The sequence below is a fragment of the Ceratotherium simum genome, chromosome 40 (assembly GCF_057802395.1).
Source record: "Ceratotherium simum simum isolate JZ-2026a chromosome 40, ASM5780239v1, whole genome shotgun sequence".
Taxonomy (NCBI): Eukaryota; Metazoa; Chordata; class Mammalia; order Perissodactyla; family Rhinocerotidae; genus Ceratotherium; species Ceratotherium simum.
In genome coordinates, this window is record NC_141939.1 from 875,777 (window position 1) to 893,232 (window position 17,456).

Sequence of the window (17,456 nt, forward strand, 5' to 3'; positions counted from 1 at the left end):
CTAGAAAGATGTGCAACTATGACATACAACTATCTACTGGGGCTTTGGGGGGAAAATAAATGAATAAATAAAAATTATTAAAAAAAAAAAAAAAACTCACTGTGTAAGATTTTTACTGGGGACTGGTCATATAGGCACCCTCTGTCTAGCATGTACCAAATTCCAGACTCCCAGCAGGAAAACAGATGTTCAGCATAGACCATATTGTACAAACAGTTTAAACACAGTGAGCCACTTTTATCAGTTAGGGAATGATGGGAATCCTCCCAAAATCCAAGGGCCTGAAGCCAGCCAAGGGCTAACCTTGCAAGGAGGCCTTTCCAAGGATAGCAGTCTGCCTGCTGTGTTAACTCTTTTCTACACAGATTGTCAACCTGGAATTCTAGACTTAACAAAAATATACTTCAAGAATGAGGGCAAAATAAAGACGTTTTCAGGCTAACAAAATAGAGGATTTGCCCCCAACAGAGTTTCAGTAAATTCTAAAGCATGTACTTTAGACAGAAGGAAAGCAACCCAGAAAAAAACTAGGAGATGCAGGAAAGAATGAAGAACATTGATGGTGCAAAACACAATAAAAATTTTCTGCTGGGCTTAAAAAGACAAGGTGAACAACAAGATGTAAGGGGGAGAGAATGTGAGGTTAATGTATTCGAATATCCTTCTATGGTTTGAAGGACAGTAAAGCTGTGAATTGATTTTAGATTCTAATAAGTTAATTATGAACGTAAAAATATCTAGGCTAGGAATTAGTAGTCTAGGAAGATAAATCCCACATTTATATGAAGGGAAAAAAAGGAATTAGAAAAAAGTATTTAATCAATCCAAAAGAAACCAGAGAGGAATAAAAATAGAAGAGAAGGCAAATAGAAAGCACAAAATAAGATAGCCAAAATAATCCAAAGAGATGGCTAATTATCATATACATTGTAATAGAATATATGTAATACAAATAACTGGAATTTTTCACTTAAAAAAGACAAAGATTGGGCCGGCCCTGTGGCTTAGCAGTTAAGTGCGTCCACTCCGCTGCTGGCAGCCCGGGTTCAGATCCCGGGCGTGCACCGACGCACTGCTTCTCCGGCCATGCTGAGGCGGCGTCCCACATACAGCAACTAGAAGGATGTGCAACTATGACATACAACTATCTACTGGGGCTTTAGGGGAAAGAATAAATAAAATTATTAAAAAAAAAAAAAAGACAAAGATTGCCAGAATGGATTATAGAAAATACAGCTTTATATTGTTGACAAGAAACATCTAAATATTTAATTTCCAGACGGATTTATAGTAAAGGAATGCAGAAGAGTATATTCAGATAAACTAAAGAAAGCAGATGTGGCCATGTTATTATTAGACAAAATAGAATTTAAGGCCAAAAGTATTACTGGGGATAAAGAGGATTACTGCATGATGATAAAAGGTTTAATTCATCAGGAACATAAAACAAATACAAACTTGTGTGAACCTAACTAAATAGCATCAAAACATTATATATAAATAAGAAATGGACAGAACTACAAGGAGAAATTCACAGTGCTACTAACCATGGGATATTTTACACATCACTTTTTGTAATACTTAGATCAGGATGTTACTGTATTGGCTAAACTCTAGAGCCAGCAAGCTTAACTTTTAGGGAGATATTGAATGCTGTGTACAATTATGGAGGACACATTGTTTTGAATCTCATACAGAACTTTTAAGAAAAAAGATTCCACAGAAATATTTCATCAAATCTCAAAGGATTGATGTCACTCTCTGACCACAATTCAATTAAATAACAAAGTATTAGCCAAAAGAAAATTAGAAAAACACTATATTTGGAAATTCATGAAGTAACTTCTAAATAATTCACGTGTCAAAGAAGAAACCATAATGGAAATCACTGAGTATGTGGAAGAGAAAAATAATGACAATACTACCATATCACAAACAGTCGAGACATTTAGAGCCTTAAATGCTCATGTTAGAGAAAAATAAAGGCTGAAAATTAAAGATCCATGTAAGTATCCAACATAAGAAGTTGCAAAAAGGAAAAAATAAATCCAAAGAAGCTGAAACCTTACTTCATCCCCTGGTATGAGCATTTGCTCTTCCTGAACCAGGCCCTGAGATCCAGTAGACCCTCAAGTTGCAAGGATGGGAAGCCCAAAGTTGGCAGCTGGCTCATTGTGAGTGATGGCAAGAAAAAGCACTTTCTACCGCTTGATTCCAGGACCTGTATATTCTGGCTGTTGGTGCAATGCATAGACTGCATCCCTGGAGAAAGGAAAATGCTAAATGTTGTTCTGGAGATGGCACCACAGCTGAGGTTTTAATGGGCCATTCCAAAATTGTATCTGGCTTGCTACTTCTGAATGGTGTGATATATGGTAGAACTAGTGGATCCAGTTAATAGGTACCCATTGTTATGTCTCATTCACACTCAAATGTCCCCTGTTCTGAGGTGGTACCATGCAGAATCTCATGTTGGAAAATCAAGCATTCATTAAGCCTTTACACAGTGGTGCTGGCAGACACATTATAGCCAGTGAAGCACAGCCACATGTGCAGTGGGTGTCAGTTTTAGTAAGGATGAATCACTGTCCCTTCCATGACAGAAAAGGTCTGATGTAATCAATTGGCCACCAAGAGGCTGGCTGGTATCCTCCAAAGGATGGTGCCGTATCACACAGTGCTGGTTTCAGTTGGCGACAGAGTGTTGAGCTAGATCAGCCTTGAGGAGAAGGAGCCCATGCTGTTACTTCATGTGTCAATCAAACAAGCACTGGAGTTAGAAAAGACAGACGCTAGCTGATGCCCACCAGATAAGTTATCCCGTGCACGTGGCTGTTGAGCACGTCTTCTGAGGTGGATGCCCTCTGGTGGGCACTGACTTGATGCACACATTTTGTGCCCACACACAGGGGTTCATCCAAAGCTCTCTTCCTCAGAACCCCTGGTCTCTAATCTTCCTATCTTGCTCCTTCCAGGTCCCTGACCAACTAGCCAAGCCATTCACCGCAGCTCAGGAATCCATATACTTACCCACTTCAGGCCTCTTCTCCCTCTGTACAAAGTATACTACTCACAGCTCTGATCGCTGGGAAGATTTCTCCTCATCGCTGTTTTTGGGGCCACTTTGAATAGGGCTGTAATGTGGTAGCAGTCCATTTCATCTCACACCAGCAAGGCCCAAAATTTTCTTCCATCGGTTGATCATACAGATCCCCCTCAGGCTATCAACAGGAGCTGAGAGGATGGCATCAGTGTAACAGAGGTGGATGGCATGGGGATCTGGACCATTTATCCATTTAACTTACTTGTGTTCTCTGGACCTTCTCCTAAATTTCCATTTCCATTATACGATAAATTGTTGCTGCAACTTGAGAGGCAGCTCCGGTTGCCAAGTCATTTGATGCCCCATGGTCAATTTCACAGTCTCTCTTAGAGCTCAATGGCGTGACTGGAGCTGCTTTTCAAATGCATAGCAAATAGTTCTCTGTTACAGAAGGTGCGGCCTTGCTCCAGATCCCTAGAGGTCTGTGCTGCAACTCTCCCTCTGGATCTTCCTGAGATACCACGTGGCATCTTTACCTGCCGTGGATACATGAACACCATAGGCCCTGCTGAGTCATAGAGGCCAAGGAGCAGGGCGGTTTGCCTCACACCCTGGATCTACTATACATCTTCTCTTGCTCTGCACGTTATTTGAGCCAGGAAATAAATGAATCAATGCTGTGTTGCCAGTGTGGTATATGATGCCTCAAAATCCAAAGAGCCCCAACAAGTTCTCTGCCTCTTTCTTGGCGATGGGGGTGCTTCAGGTGCAGCATCTTGTTCCAGACCAGTGGACCCCTAAAAATTTCACCAGTGTTGCAAAGCCTTTGTTTTGTTTTTTTTTTATAATTTTATTTATTTATTTTTTCCCCCAAAGCTCCAGTAGATAGTTGTATGTCATAGTGGCACATCCCTCTAGTTGCTGTATGTGGGACACGGCCTCAGCATGGCTGGAGAAGTGGTGCGTCGGTGTGCGCCCGGGATCCGGGCTCGGCCGCCAGCAGCGGAGCGCGCGCACTTAACCGCTAAGCCACGGGGCCAGCCTGGCAAAGCCTTTGAATTTTAGGGGAGGGTTGTTTTTTTCCCACCAGCTGGCATCTGGGCATTCAGAGTACTTGTTGTATTTTGTTCAACCAAGTCCAGTCAGCTTCACGTTCTGTAGAAAGTCAAGATGATCAAGGTCCCTGTGGATTATATTGTGACAGAGTAGGCAAGTTAACACGGCACTGGGGCAAGACGGTCAGTGTATTCTGCTGTCCTTCCCACATGTAAACAAAATGCCTTTGAGCCTCTCTACTGACGGAGATTGAAAAGAATGCATTGGGGCCGGCCCCGTGGCGTAGCAGTTAAGTGCACGCGCTCCGCTGCTGGCGGCCCCGGTTCGGATCCCGGGCGCGCACCTACACACCGCTTCTCCGGCCATGCTGAGGCCGCGTCCCGCATAAAGTGGAGGAAGATGGGCACGGATATTAGCTCAGGGACAGTCTTCCTCAGTAAAAACAGGAGGATTGGCATGGATGTTAGCTCAGGGCTGGTCTTCCTCACAAAAAAAAAAAAACGCATTTACCCGATCAGTGGCTGCATACCAGGGGCCAAAGGCCATATTGATCTGTACAGGTAAAGATCCAGCTCAGCAGCTACGGTTGGGCTATCACTTGGGTAAGTTGATGGAAACCCACAATCATCCATCATAATCCATCTATTTTTTTATACATGAGAACCAAATCGGGATATGATAGGAACTACCATGCCTGCATCTTTAGTCTTTGAAGTAGGTGCTAATCTCTACAATTCCACCCCATGAGTGTTGCTCTTTATTTACTGTCTTGACACTTCACACTTGGCTCTTCCTAACATAATTGGTGAGGGAACCAATGTGCTGTTCTGCTAGCTGTTAAGTACATCCATTCCGATTAGGAGATTGGATCTACTAGAACCACAATGAGACAAATGTGAGGCAGGACTCCATTTATTACCTTGCCCCTTATAGACCCCACTCCAGTCAGGGGAACCATGACGGCATTTCAGATCCCCTGGTATCAGTGCCACCTCAGAACCCAGTATTTCACAGACCTTGAGGAATCTAGATCTTCCCCTTTCTGTACTAGACAGTTTCTCTAGAACATGGTCATAGGTCCCTTTAGGGAAGAACTATAGGAATATTGTATATATTTGCAGTGGCATTGCCAGGTCATTCTCCCAGAGGGAACTGGGCTGCCCTTCCGTCAGTCTGAGAACCGACTCAGATCTAGAAACTGAGCGAGGACTTGTGATTTTCCATTGTAGTGAATGACAACAGGCTTCTACTCCCCAGCTCTTCATTGTTTTCCGGTTACACAATCAAACAATACTCTATTCTAATACATATCTCTTCCCCAAAGACATTATGGATCGTTAGGCATTACCACAAATCTCTGTATCTCAAGACACCCTGGTTGCCACTCCAGTAATTATATCCATGTTGCCTCTGATGGTTAAGTGCCCCCACCTGCCTCTGCTGTTTCAGGATCCTGTCATTCTCAGTAACACTAGGAAGTTCAGTTCAATAACATCATATCTTACTGTCACCCCAGCCTGTGGAGGACTCCACCACTGTTTCTCATTGATGCCAGAAGCTCCCTTTGCATCAGGGCCATGTAAAGGGCCGTCATGTTTGCAATTTATTCTCAAACTGTTCAGGAAAAAAAAATGTTACGATACAGAGAGAGTGGGGGGAACAAGCAATAAAGCAAATGAGGCAAAATGTTAACAGTAGGCGAATCTGAGTAAAGGGTATAAGGGTGTTTTTTTGCTGTTTTTAATCACCTTTCTAAACTCTTGCACGGTAACTGGTATACTCATGTTTTCATAATTTTTATTTATTTATTTATTTTTCCCCCAAAGCCCCAGTAGATAGTTGTATGTCATAGTTGTACATCCTTCTAGTTGCTGTATGTGGGACGCAGCCTCAGCATGGCTGGAGAAGCGGTGCGTTGGTGTGCGCCCAGGATCCAAACCCGGGCTGCCAGCATCGGAGTGCAAGCACTTAACCGCTAAGCCACGGGGCCGGCCCTATACTCATGTTTTCTACTTCTTGTGTCATATCTGATCTTTAAAGTTTCAGCAGGAAATATTTGTAATAGATTAGCATACAGTTGTCTCCAGACAATTTCTGGTTACGGTTCTTTTCTAATATTTAAATGTATCTCTTTTAATCTTTTACTTTCCTTATCCTTAATTAGGCTCCTGAAGAAGCAACTTGGGATTAATCCTTTTAACTATTTTTTGCTTTGTTTTTATTTCCTGTTAGATTAACATCAGGTTTTAATTTTACTAATTTCTTCTTTCTGCTCTTTGTACCTCAAGAACTCAGACTTGGACCAATCAAAAAGTTTTTTCCATAATACACTGTCATGACTGTTCTATGCATGGCCTGCTTTTATTTATTTTATGTTTAAAAAAATAATAATATAATAAACACTTGCATAGTCTGAGTCCAGCCTAAGAACTAGAAAGAATAAACTATATCTCTGTATCTTTAAAATATGGGGATATGGACTTACCTGCACATAATGACTGTTTGGTTAATGACTAAAGCTATACCACTTTTTGCAGTGACTCATTTTTTTTTAGTATAATGACTTTGCATGAAAACACACTAAATTGATATGCTGTGAGAAGTGATGCTTGACCTTAGGGTTTCAAGCAAAGACACTCACGAATCTTCTCCACACAGCAGTCCCCGGCCAGAGGCCCCATAAGGAGGAAGCATCCTATGGACTTCTGTGGGACAGCACTACCACGTGGGAAGGAGGAGGAGCAAGCAACTCACAGAATTCCATGAACCCTTCCATGTTAGGAAACACCGTTGCCTTAATTTTGCTCCTAAGGTGTTTTGGGTGCTGTAAGTTTATTTTATGTGCAGTTTGAATGCAGTCTAATAATGAGCTCCCAAAAGATTGAAAAACTGATGAGGAAAATGGTGCAAAATGAAAAGCGCACCTTCCACCAGCCACCACCCATGGTCAAGTCCTGTTTTCCTCTTTTGGCAAAAGGGTAACAGACCTGCGTCACATAAAGCTTTACATACAAACTGCATTCACTTACGTGAAAATTGCTGTTTATGACTTACATGAGCATGTTTTCTTTGGTTGATTTTTTTCTCTCTATGAAAATTGTTCAGATGTCTCGGGTAGGGTTAAATGGTATCTTAACGTTTCCCACTAAAATTAATGCAAATATTTTTTCATGCGAGGGCTTGTCACTTAGCAGCAGGGTTTTCAGGAATGAATGAGTCATTAAGTGAAGGACAAGTGTAAATTTAAAAGAAAGGTATAAACATCTAAGTGATAGCAACAAAAGGAAAAATTAATATTAAAATGTCAGTCAACCCAAGACTAACATATGAAAGTAAATCAAAAAGAGTGGAGAGTTCTTCTTCTATTCTTCCATAGTTTTTTATCTAAATGAAGTTGAGAATAGTTGTATTATATTACTAAATAGAATACTGTTGATATCTTTTCATTGTAATGACTGTATTATATTCTACTATGTAGGTGTGCCAAAATTTACTGAACCAATGTTGTATTTTAAAATAATTACATCACTTCCTTGTCCACAGTTTGATGAACCACAATGTGATGAAACCTTTGTAGCTAAATCTTTGCCGATTTTTAAAATTATTTCCTTATGATGAATTTCTAGATGGTGAATTGCTGAGTTAAAGTTATTGACATTTTTCCCAGTCTTATAAAGCCTTGCAGACATGCTTTTCCAATTTACACTTTTACTAGCTATGGTTGGAGCAAAATTTCCTACACCCTCAGTGACATTTAAAAAAAATAATTTGTTGGGCCGGCCCCGTGGCTTAGCGGTTAAGTGCACATGCTCCGCTGCTGGCAGTCCGGGTTCGGATCCTGGGCGTGCACCGACACACCGCTTCTCAGGCCATGCTGAGGCCGCGTCCCACATACAGCAACTAGAGGGATGTGCAGCTATGACATACAACTATCTACTGGGGCTTTGGGGGGAAAATAAATAAATAAATAAATAAAATAATTTGCTAAATTAAGTGCTAGTGTAGGGGGTACAATTGTATGTTTAAAATATAAGTTAAATTGTATAGCTCATTATTTGCAAATAAGGGGCAAGTCATCTGTACTCTGTGGGCCTTAGTGTGCAAAATCTCAAGTGGGAATTTATATCAGCTCAACCTACTTCCAAGAAGTATTATGAATAATTAAATGATATAAAACATTTGAAGTTAAATTAGAAAAATAAAAAACACTGTGGAATGTAAGTTATTCAAATATTGATGAAGAAATGGTAATGACTGAGGTTTGTATTCTCTTTCCAAAAGAAGTGAATGGTATTGATGGTCATTAGACTGTATTCCAGGCAACGTTTGAAACCGTTGACGTGTGTAGTCTTACCATATCCTCGCAACAATCAGATGAGTAGTTTTAGCTCCATCTTACAGATGAACACACAGGCTCAGGGAGCTGAGAGAACTTGCCTCCTCACCCCCTCCAAAAAAAACCTGGGAAAAAGAGAGCGAGAATCAGATGCTGGCCTCATTCAAAGCCTGTGCTCGTTCCACTAGAGGCTACATTGTGGATACTGGCTCCTGTCTAACCCCAATCTCTGGAGAGCCAAAGTGCCCCATGGTCCACTGGAGACCGGGGGGGCTTATGAAGGTCAGCAGATGGCCAGAATTTTAGCTGTCAGAGTTTTAGACCTCACAGTAGGTCAGGGGAAATCCTGGACGAATCTTGTGGCTGTTTCCCCAGTCACAATAGATATACTTCACAACTGGAAGAATCCCCACATTTCTTCCCTGACCCAAAGAATAAGAGCCATTATGAAGGGACTGGCCAGGTGAAAGCTCCTGAAACTGCTCCCTCCCCACCTCCACCACTAAGATACCAAACCGAAAAGCAATTCCCCATCTCTAGGGGAATCCCTATCCCTTAGTGCCACCATCCAGGACTCAAAAGATGCAGAGGTGGTGATTCCCACCACATCTTCATTTGACTCACACATTTGGCCTGTACAGAGTCCAGATGATAGGTTTTCACAAATTTAATCAGGTGGTGTTGCCAATGCTCAGTGGGCCCATGTATGAGTGGGAATAGTGTACATGGAATAGGCCATCCCACTCCATGGGAATGATGGAGTCCATGCATGCATTCAACAGAATGGCCTTCCCCTTACCAACGCTGCTATGGCTATGACACTGATGAATGTCCAACCTTCCATCAGCAGAGGCCAATACTGAGCTATGGAAATTCTGGGAAATGTAGCTCAGTCTAGCCAACTTGGCACATTTCAAAGATATCACAGTGACCAAACTGCCTTATTAAGGTGTTTGGACAAGGAGGAGGCGGGAGAGGCAGAGTCTGAAACCTTTGTAAGTTAATTTTTGAAGAGGGTGTTTCAAAGCTCAACAGTACCAGATGCCTGTGGATGCCAGAGAGCGTGTAGATTCATTGAATACTTTAACTCCCAGCCCATTGTTGGGTGGCTCTTCAAGCTTTGTTACAAAAGGTACACCATTGTCAAACTGTAAATGATCCAGAAAGCCAAACATGTGACAGTTGAGTTTCAAAGGCCACAATGGTATCCCTAGAGTTGTTTAATCAGACTGAAACATTAACATCATAACCTGAAAAAATGTCCACAGTGGTGAAGCACCATTGGCAGCCATAAGAGGGAGGGTCAAAAATCCAATGTAGTCAATCTGTCAGGAGTAGGTGAAGCCAATGGCCCCTGTCATATGGCTTCCTTTACTGTGAGATAAAGGGGCCAACTTTGGGCAGAAGTCACAAGTCTGGCATGCAGTGGGGTCCTTTACTCTGTGCCCAGCGTATGATGGTGGATCCAGGGCGCAATCTGGACAGCACAGGCTTGACCAGCACTTGACTCCAGTCAGCCTCATCAGAGAAAGCGTCCTTACCATGTGCCTAATATGTTGAATTGTCAACCACAATTTGTTTTCACAGTGTGCAGCCCAAAAAGGGGTGTCATTAATTTGTTTTCCAAGTAATAGACCAGAGGGCTAGTCCACCGGGGACAGTCAGAGAGTCAGTAAAAATGTAATATGACTGGGTCTTAAAGCATCATCTAAGGCATTGGTTCTTTTTTTTTTTTAAGATTTTATTTATTCAGTTTTTTCCCCCCAAAGCCCCAGTAGATAGTTGTACGTCATAGGTTCACATCCTTCTAGTTGCTGTACGTGGGACTCGGCCTCGCGTTGGACGGAGAAGTGGTGCCTCGGGGTGCTCCCGGGATCCGAACCCAGGCCGCCAGCATTAGAGCGCGCGCACTTAACCGCTAAGCCACGGAGCCGGCCCTAAGGCATTGGTTCTTAACCAAGAGTGATTTTTGCATCCCGGGGGACATGTGACAATGTCTGGAGACATTTCTGAATATCGTGACTGTGGGTTGAGAGGCTACTGGTATCTAGTGGGTAGATGCCAGAAATGCTGCTAAACATATGTACTACAATGCCCAGGACAGCCCCCTCACAAGGAATTATCCAGCCTAAAATGTGAATAGTGATGGGGTTGAGAAACCTCATTGTGCTGACCGGCCCTCACTGCAGCTTGTCTTTCAGAGTTGTCACTGGGGCCAGGTGACTGTTCATCATTCTAGCCTATGCTTGTATTTTTTTTAAATGCTCCATAATGAAAAGTGTAATTAAATGTAGAGACGTAAGGACCAGAATTCTGGGCACCCTCCATTCTTACTCAGACCTTCCGGTGATTCTCATGCCTTCTGAAGTCTGAGAACACAGCCATAAATTCTCAGGAGCCCTGGGAGGGTTTTATTTTCTGGGCCCAACAGAGACTGCGTTTATGAAATTCCCAGCCAATTTTTGGCAATATACTCACTTCAACCATTTTATTTCTTACAGATCCTCTTTCTAGCACTTTAGCCAAACATTCTCCTTGTATTCTCTTCTAATCCGTCACCTTCGCAAGGGCAGGGATTTTTTGTCTGTTTTGTTCACTGACATATGTAATCCCAGCCCTTAAAACAGTGCCTAGCACCTTGTAGATGCTCAATATGTGTCTGTCTGACTGACTGACTGACTGAGTGCGTGAATGAGCTGGCTTCTTAAAATTTGTAGTTTTTTTATAGCAATCTTTTTTGAGATATAATTCACATACCATAAATTCAACCTTGTGAAGTATACTATTTATTGGTTTGTAATATATTCACAAAGTTGTACAACCGTCACAACTAATTCTAGACCATTTCTGTCACCCCAAAAAGCAACCCTGTAGTCATGAGCATTCACTCCCTATTCTTCCCTCCCCTAGTCCTTGGCAACCATGAATCTGCTTTTCTGTCTCTGGATTTGCCTATTCTGGCCACTTCATATAAATGGAATCATACAGTATGTAGTCCTTTGTGACTGCCTTCCTTTACTTAACATAATGTGTTTTCAGGGTTCATCCGTGTCGTAGCAATTATCAGTCCTTCACCCTTTCTTACGGCTGAATAACATTCCATTGTATGAAGATATCGTATTTCATTTATCTGTTCATCAGTTGATAAATATTTGGGTTGTTTCCACATTTGAACCATTATGAATAATGTTACTATGAACATTCTTGCAGAAATTTTTGTGTGAATGTATGTTTTCAACTCTCTTGGGAGGAATATACCTAGGAGTGTGAAATTAGCACTGGGTCATATGGTAATTCGATGTTTAACTTTTTGAGGAACTGCCAGACTGTTTTCCAAAACCGCTGCACCATTTTAAATTTCCAGCAGAAGTGTATGATATCATGAATGCCATAGATTCCTGCATAATGACATATTTCCCAGTAGTGCCGAGCACCCAAATTAGGTAAAAATCTTGATTTTTAACAAGTTAGTGATTTTGCTGAAATGAAGGCAAAAAATAATTTAATGAAATAAATATTTAATAATTCTGAATTCTACTTGTCTCTACTCATCCAGCCATCACCAATCACCCAGACATGAGCAGTAAATACTAAATGTAGTCACCTTTGATATGTTGCCAACTTGTATCGTATATAGCCATAGCTTTATACATGTTTTTGTATTCTGTTAATATGAACATATATTTATCATGGCAGGAGGACAGGACATATTTTGTTTAGCAGCTTATTAGCTTGTTACTTTTAAATATTGCATATATTGGTGCAAGGGCGTCCATTTCACTCTTGCCCTGGCTGCAAATGGTGGGGGCCAGCCTGGAGCTGCCTGTCTCTGCCTTGTGATCTAGGCAATTCATCTCTTTTTCTTTCCTTGCCAAATCTGGTAGATAACAAAAAGAAAATACTGGATAAGAATTTATGGTTAAGGGCCGGCCCTGTGGCTTGGTGGTTAAGTGCGCGCACTGCAATGCTGGTGGCCCGGGTTTGGATCCCGGGTGCGCATTGAGGCACCACTTCTCCGTCCATCCTGAGGCCGAGTCCCACATACAGCAACTAGAAGGATGTGCAGCTATGACATACAACTATCTACTGGGGCTTTGGGGAGAAAAAGGAGGAGGATTGGCAATAGATGTTAGCTCAGAGCCGGTCTTCCTCAGCAAAAACAGGAGGGTTAGCATGGATGTTAGCTCAGGGCTGATCTTCCTCACAAAAAAAAAAAAAAAAAAAAGAGGATAATAACATGGCCTGAAGGACAGTTATCAAGAAGTTCTCCAAAGCTTTTTATACTTTATATGTTCATTCATTTTCCCCTAACTTTTTATTTTGGAAAATTTTAAACCCACAAAATGCTGCAAAAATAGTACAATATACCCTTCACCTTGATTTATCAATTGTTAGCCTTTTTCCATATTTGTTCTCTCTAGATAGATAGATATAGATATATGTATTTGTATATAGTATGTATATATACATGTACATATGTGTAAATATACATATCTATGAATGATATATATATGTATAGTTACATATAGAGATATATACACACTTTTTTTTTCTGAACTGTTTGAGAATAAGTTGCATTTATTTTGAGACTTCACCCCTAGACACTTCAACATGCATCTCCTAAGAAGGACATTCTTCTATATTAACTCAATGTCATTATCAAACCCAAGACATTTAACATTTGTACAATACTCTTATCTAATATACAGTCCATATTCAAATATCCCCAATTGTCCCAACAATGGCTTTTAGAGATGATCCAGGCAAGGGCAATGTCTCTTTAATCTCTTTTAATCAAACACTGTTTCCTGGACTTTTTCTGTCTTTTATGACACTGACATTTTTGCAAAGTCCTGGACAGTCATTTTGCAGAGTATCTCTCAGTTTGGATCTGTCTGATGTTTCCTCATTCAAGCGGGGCCACGGGTGAGAAGTTTATGGTGCTGCTATAAAAACATATAGAAGTGGAATCTGACCCTCTGAGGAGGGTGGGGACAGAGAAGACTCACTAAAGGATTCTGGACTGAGCTCAAGTCTGAGTGATGAGTAGGAATTAACTAAGCACACTGGGCCATTGAGAGCAAGAGAACTCCCACCCAGGGTGCAATGATATGGCAGTGAGAAAGAGCATGGTGGCCAAAGGAAAGACAAGCTGGGGAAGATGATGCCTTCAGTTCTGAAATCCATGTAGACAGGTGGGGATTTGTAGCCAACAAGCAGAGTGAGGGTGTCGGTGGATGGAAAATTACCAAGAGGAGACATCAGTGGTAGGGTAATTCTTGCTGAACCAACATAACAGAATTCTTGCTCAAGGTGGAGGATGAGGAACTTGATCAGTTATCAAGGGTGAGGGGCTTCTCCCTAAACGGTCTTAGCAGGATTCTTTGCTAAGACTGGGCTGGGCAGGCCAAACACAGGATGGGGGCCAAGGTCGAGGCCTAGTCTAAAAGAGGGCCCAGAGGAACCTGACTAAAGTTTGATCAAAGAGAGAGTCTTTGGGGCCGGCCCCGTGGCTTAGCGGTTAAGTGCACGCGCTCTGCTACTGGCGGCCTGGGTTCGGATCCCGGGCACGCAACAATGCACCGCTTCTCCAGCCATGCTGAGGCCGCGTCCCACATACAGCAACTAGAAGGGTGTGCAACTATGACATACAACTATCTACTGGGGATTTGGGGGGGGGGGAAAGTAGGAGGAGGATTGGCAATAGATGTTAGCTCAGAGCTGGTCCTCCTCAGCAAAAAGAGGAGGATTAGCACAGATGTTAGCTCAGGGCTGATATTCCTCACAAAAAAAAAAAATAATAATAAAAGAGAGAGTCTTTGTCAGGGGTCAACCTGTTGAGAGCTGCAGAGATGACTGAGAAGTGTAGCCATGTGGAGGTCATTGGTGGCCTTAGCAAAGGCTGTGAAGAGTTTGAGGATATTTTTCATATCGTTCTATGTATATACTGAAAATACTTAATTTTCAATATAATTCCTTTTGTATATCCACATAAGGAAATATTACATAGCCATAAAAAGAATGAGATAATTATTTGTGTACTGATATGGAATGATTGCCAAGCTAAATTTTTAGGTGAAAAAAAGAACAACATTTATGGTAAGTTAGCATTTGTATAAAAAAAGGAAGATAAAAATACACATACATATGTGTGGGAGTGTGCCCACATATGTATGCATTTGCTGGTGTATACATAAGATGCTTCTAGAAAGATATACAAGAAACTGGAAGCATTGGTTGCCTGTGAGGAGAGGAACTCAGTGACCCAAAGCAGAGTTGAAAGGGAAATTTTTCAGTGAATAGCCTTTTGCACCTTTTGAATTTTTGTACCATGTGCAAGTAATACTTATTTTGAAAATTAATATGTAAATATTCTTTCTGAGATCATATTATAATTATGATTTATATTTTATTGGACTTCTGTTCAAATGACAATATAAGGAGATCTGTCTTCATTTTCAAATTATTATATGCATCCCATTTTATAGACAAATCATTATTTGTCTCAATGTCTCCGATTTTCATTGTTGTAAACTACATTGCAGGACGCGTCCTTGTACATTCATATTTGTACACACATGATTCTGTAGCATAAATTCCTACAAATGGAACAAGATACTTCCACCTTGCCTTCCAGAAAGGCTGTTCCAGGCCACACACCTCCCCCATCCACACCAGTGTGCACCTGTTGCTCTACATATTCTCCAACACTGAGTATTGTCTCCGAATTGTGTGGGGTATGTGGTGTGGAAGACATGATGCTGAGTGCTCATTTGCTTTTCCTCTGGAGCGCACAGATAGGCTACATTTCCCAGCATGCCTTGCAGTGAGGTAGGGCTGAGTTCTGGTTGATGGCAGTAGTGATGTACACCAGCACTTCTAGAACTGGCCCCTAAAAGACCTCCCTGTGATCCTTGAGCTCTCTCTTTTCCTTTGTCTGCATGATGGGTGCAGAAAGTCAAGTGGAGGACTCTGAGCCTAGAGCCCTACTGGGTTAGGCAGGGAAATAAACTTTTTTTTTTTTTGGTAAGGAAGATTAGCCCTGAGCTAACATCTGTTGCCACTCCTCCTCTTTTTGCTGAGGAAGATTCGCCCTGAGCTAACATCCGTGCCCACCTACTTTATATGTGGGACGCCTGCCACAGCATGGCTTGATAAGTGGTACGTAGGTCTGCACCCTGACCCGAACTTGTGAACCCCAGGCCGCCGAAGTAGAGTGCACAAACTTAACCACTATGTCACCAGGCTGGCCTGGGAAATAAACTTTTACCATATCCATTGCTACCCCACACCCTCCCTCTTAACTGGGATTTGATCCCATTATCAGGACCTGGCACCCAAGTCTTTGCTCAACTGTCATCTTCTCAAAGGGCTTTCCCTACCACCCAACTTAGCACAACCTCCTGTCACCACCCCACTTATTTGAGCACCTTTGAGGGATCTGGTTGTCTTCTGAAGTTAGCTGATACTTGTATTTCCTATGAACCTTCTTCCCCAGACAGTGACGCAACCTTGATTAACCTGGCTAGAGCCACTTAGGACAGGAGGTGAGAGAAAGCAGCAGTTGATTACTAGGCCCCTAGACTTCAGCCCACCACTCCACCACCATTCTGGGGCCCTTATACCTCACAACAGCAGCTACAGCCACACTTCCCAGGCTGTGACCTGAACAGAGCATGGTGACCACCTCCTTCATTCATTCTAAAATATTTATTTAGCACCTACTGTGTACCAGACACTATTCTAAATGCTTTGGATATATCAGTGAACAAATGAGACAGATTCTTACCCTTGTGGAGCTCACATTCCAGTGGGAGAGACAGACAGTAAACAACAAACCTAATAAACATGTGCTTTATGTGGTATGTGAAGAGGTGATAAGGGGAAAAGAGCAGGTTATCAGAAGTGCGGGGCAAGGCGTAGGTGTCTGTGCTAAGTAGAGTGATGAGAAGGTGACATTTGAGAAAAGACTTAAGAGGTGACAGTCACATGTTTATCTGGGAGAAGAAGTTTCCCAGCAGAACAATTATGCAAAGGCCCTGAGGCTGGGCCAAGTCTGGAGTGTTCAAAGAGCAGGAAGGAGGCCATGTGGCTGGGAACTTGGAAGAAAATGAGGTCAGAGAAGTAATGACGAGGAGGGTGCCCAGGTCACACAGGGCTTTGGAGGCTACTAGAAGGACTTGGGCTTTTACTGAGCAAGATGATGTGCCTTTGCACAGTTTTAGACAGAGAAGTGACATATATTCTGACTTACATATTAAAAAGGATCCCTCTGGCTATATATTTTTTTTCCTTTGAGGAAGACTGATGCTGAGCTAACATCTGTCGCTAATCTTCCTCCTTTTTTCCTTTTTTCTCCCCAAAGCCACAGTAGATAGTTGTATGTCATAGTTGTACATCCTTCTAGTTGCTTTATGTGGGACGCGGCCTCAGCATGGCTTGATGAGTGGTGTGTAGGTCTGTGCCCAGGATCCGAACCAGCGAACCCCAGGCCGCCAAAGCAGAGTGCGCAAACTTAACCACTGTGCTACCGGGCCAGCCCCTCCTCTGGCTATTGTATTGAGAACACACTCGGGGTGGGACGGAAGTGGAAACTGGGAGAGCAGGGAGGAGGCTGCTGCAGAAACTCAGGCGAGAGTGATGGTGGCTCGTGCTGGATTTGGTAACAGGAGGTGGTGAGAGGTAGTTGGATTATGGATAAATTTTGAAGATGTAGCCATCAGGATTTCCTAATGCACTGGGTATTGAGTGTGAGAGAAGAGAGTGGTCAAGGAGGCTCCAAGGTCTTTGGCCTGAGCAGCTGGAAGAATGGAGCTGCCTGAGTTAGGGAAGGCTGAGGGTGGAGAGGTTTAGGAGCAGGAGCAGGAGCTCAGCTCTGAACATGGTAAGACTGAGATGTTTCAAGACATCAAAGTAGAGATGTTGGGTAGGCAATTGATATGCAAGTCTGGAGTTTGGGAGAGAAGTCCGAGTGAAGATTAAATTTCAGAAGTTGACTACCTTCCATAGTCGCCGTTGCTG

At 42.4% G+C, this 17,456-nt stretch overlaps 2 long non-coding RNA genes across 7 annotated transcripts in view; one reads left to right on the plus strand and one right to left on the minus strand.

Moving 5' to 3' along the window:
- Nucleotides 1-17,456, plus strand: part of LOC147912051 (uncharacterized) — a 50,872-nt gene that overhangs the window by 24,609 nt on the left and 8,807 nt on the right. For 3 of the 6 annotated variants that reach the window (XR_015550307.1, XR_015550303.1, XR_015550308.1), the window contains one exon: nt 2,976-3,116. The exons of 2 other annotated variants lie outside the window; for them this stretch is intronic. This is a non-coding gene — a long non-coding RNA (uncharacterized LOC147912051). Of the gene's footprint in view, nt 1-2,975; nt 3,117-6,757; nt 11,968-17,456 lie in introns of those variants that run through there. One more of the 6 variants, XR_015550306.1, reaches the window with a different exon arrangement.
- Nucleotides 1,218-8,536, minus strand: LOC147912052 (uncharacterized). The gene is made up of 2 exons (XR_015550309.1): nt 8,454-8,536; nt 1,218-4,226 (listed from the first exon to the last, which is right to left on the minus strand). It is a non-coding gene; the product is annotated as an uncharacterized LOC147912052 (long non-coding RNA).